This window comes from Xyrauchen texanus, chromosome 14, assembly GCF_025860055.1.
Source record: "Xyrauchen texanus isolate HMW12.3.18 chromosome 14, RBS_HiC_50CHRs, whole genome shotgun sequence".
NCBI classification, from domain to species: Eukaryota; Metazoa; Chordata; class Actinopteri; order Cypriniformes; family Catostomidae; genus Xyrauchen; species Xyrauchen texanus.
The window spans coordinates 38,807,873-38,811,086 of NC_068289.1; positions in this window are offsets into that span (position 1 = coordinate 38,807,873).

The following is a 3,214-nucleotide window of genomic DNA, read 5'->3' on the forward strand; positions in this document are numbered from 1 at the left end:
CAGACTGCGGAGACTGCCTACTGATTTCAATGCTTTTTATCCACTGAATCAGTGTGCAATGCAAATATATTAATATAATTGATTAAATGTCACTTTGCCTCTAATGAAGTTTAAAGTAGCACTTAATGGACTAAAGTGCGGTTCAAAGCTCTCGTTAATTTACGTACTATTTGGATAACAATGCTTTTGGGAAACGCAGCGTAGAGAAGTGCTACTAATGTTCTACTTAGTGCTTCGGGAAATTCAGCCAATGTCAGAAAAAGCAAATGTGAGATGAAAAACACAATTATGGTCATTTTGTGTAGTTTCTATGACACTGGGCTCACGTGTGGACCCGTGTGCTCTTTAGGACCCGTATCCCGCTCCTGTACATGGGTGGACTTTTCATGGGTGACTAGAGGTGGACTGGGAAGACCGGGGAGTTAGGGGCTTATCACGGCCCATTCGCCCCGTTTCGCCGCCGGCCCGGTTCTCCTGATGGTCAGTCCACACCTGATCGCCCCCAAAGTGCGTCAGCCCACTGGGAAAATGCCCGCTATGCCAGTGTAAGGGGGTTAAGATAGGCAAGGAGGAGGCGAGAACCGGCTTGTATAATCAATATAATATAAATAATAATTTCATGAAAACTTAAACCAAAATACACAAACATAAACACACACATGACGGACATGCCCATAATTCTCTCTCTCTCGAACCGTCCTCACCGGCCGCCTTTATCCCTCACGCACCCCATCAGGCCGATTGGGGTCCGGGCATGCGGCCCCGCCCCCCTCCGCTCCACAGCCAGATTACCAATCCAGCCCTGAGTGCAACACTCGATCAGTCGAGCTACGGCACAATTTAATCACACTCGAACAAGCTTGTAAATTCAGATAAGCATTAAAATAAGTCATACGCTATAGTAAAAATGTTTAGATGTTATAAGATATCATTCTGTGAGGAACAGGGCGAACGGTAAGTGTTTATGAACTGATAATCTGCCGTTTTACTCGTGATTTGTGTGAAAGTCAATAATAGTTGTTGTTTGTGCTCCTCTATACGTTGCTGCAATACACACAATGAGCCACGTAAAAATCATTTTCCGATGTCTTGCTGTCGTTGTGTGAATGTTAATTGGTCAATCACTCTAACTATATATTTGTTACCTTTATAAAAGCACAGATTGAAACGTCCAATTCCAATTCAAATCTGGATTGCATTAATTTCCGCAAACAGTCAGTTAAAAACGAAACTTTACGTAACAGTTGACTCATATGCCTATTTATAAACCCTTTTCTTTGCCGTTTCCATGTCTGACTTCATTATATCTCCTGTGTCACACAGCAGCTTGGGTGGAAGAAATCCGTCTGACAGCTGAAAGTGAGCGTTTGGTGGTTTCTGCAGGATGAGGAATTGTGGACTGCTTCAAATTCCTCTCGAGAGAACACTTCCCGGCCCACTTTCTATGATTGCCACTCTATTACGTTTCCAGGAGTTCCTTATCTCTGATTCCTCCTCCCCCACAAGACCAAACACAACATTTCTTGTCAATCCAGGGCAAGAATTTACACGGATACCGCCAAGAGGTATTAGTGACAACAATCAGTGCGCCCTCATCCACTTTCATTCATCTCTAGCTTGTTTTATTCATGTTCTGTAATGTGGAAAACCGGTTCGATGGACCGATCAGACGTCTGCATATTTTCACTTTTCTTGGTGCAAGAGGAATAATGACACGTTTACCTTTTTAAATGAATATCAAATGCTGAATTATAGTCCTTACCGGGAATATACTTTAACGTCTGTTGTTGTTTATGCTTGAGGACTTGCTATTGGCTGTTGTTATTGCATAATTAATGAGGTACATCTGTGCATGATTTGGGGATGTTATTAATTAACATTTAAAAGTTATTTGGGTTATAGTTCTGTTTTAAGTTCTGTTTAATGTTAATTATGCCGTGTTACATTATGACAGACAGGGCAGGGGCGGATCTAGAAAAATATTTATGGGGTGGCGAGAGGGGTTCAGAAATTTTTGAGGGGTGGCAACATATGGCAGACTTATATATACTTAATTTAATCACGTTTATCACAGTTTGATGAGTAATAGTATGTACACACTACAAAAGGGCACAGGCTGCCATTTACAAACTCATACAGACAAACTTAATCTCATGCAATCAATGTCTTGCATTTGAGGTTTCATGTGAAAGTTCATATTAGGAATAAGTGACCATACAATGTGATCTCACTTAATAGGAGATAGAAGTATGACTGAAGTGAGGGCATTATCACCGGAAAGGCATTAAGTCTCTTGCCGCTCTGGCGTCATCTCGTGCTGCATTCAGTGCAGTCGGACATTGGAGATTCGCGCTCATAAATTGTCAAATTGGCCATAACTTTTAATTCTTTGCTGCCAACTGTGGTGGCAGCAGGGGTGGCAAGGTATTCTTTTAGGGTGGCATTTGCCACCCTATGCCACTCCGGTAGATCTGCCCCTGTGACAGGTGTTTATTTTTTAGTTAGGTGTGAGTGTTAGATGTAGCGGTGGCATGAATGAAGCTATTTGAAGCTCTAATTCAAATGAATAATTTACTGATTTAATATATTAGAGACATCACCTGCAGAAAATTGTGGCCTCGCATCGCGCGAGCCTGCGAGTCCGCGAGTATTCCCGCTTCTCTTCCGGAAAAGGACAGGAGGAGCGGCTTCTACGACTTGGTTCATAGTAAAGTTCAACCAATAGCTGGAATCAAGTAGTCGCGCATATTTTCACGAGCAACTTCCTCGCTCACTTTCCTCCAAGCGACGTCTTTATTCGTCCGGTCTCTGTACATGTATGACGTTGTGTCAGACAATTCCGGGTGCCCAAACACCGATACAACAATGTTTTCATCCATTTTTCCAGATTTCTTCTGCTACTATATCAGTGACATCTGGACAATCTCAATGCTGATAGGCTTTCACGACAACGCGTTAGCCGAATTTCGCGATAACGCAAATGAAGCAATTTCGCATGCTCAAGTCGCGTCATTCTCTCCATTCACGCCGCCCGGTGCAAATTCGCGTCTATTCGCATTTTTGCATTGACTTTGTATGTAATCACGCCACGTGAAACACTCGCTTCGCATTGTATGTGAACGCACCATTAAACAGTTTGATATGCATGCCAAAGCAGTGCTATGAAACTATTTATTAGTAAAGGTTTTAAACTTTCAGAAGTGTGTTTTTGAAA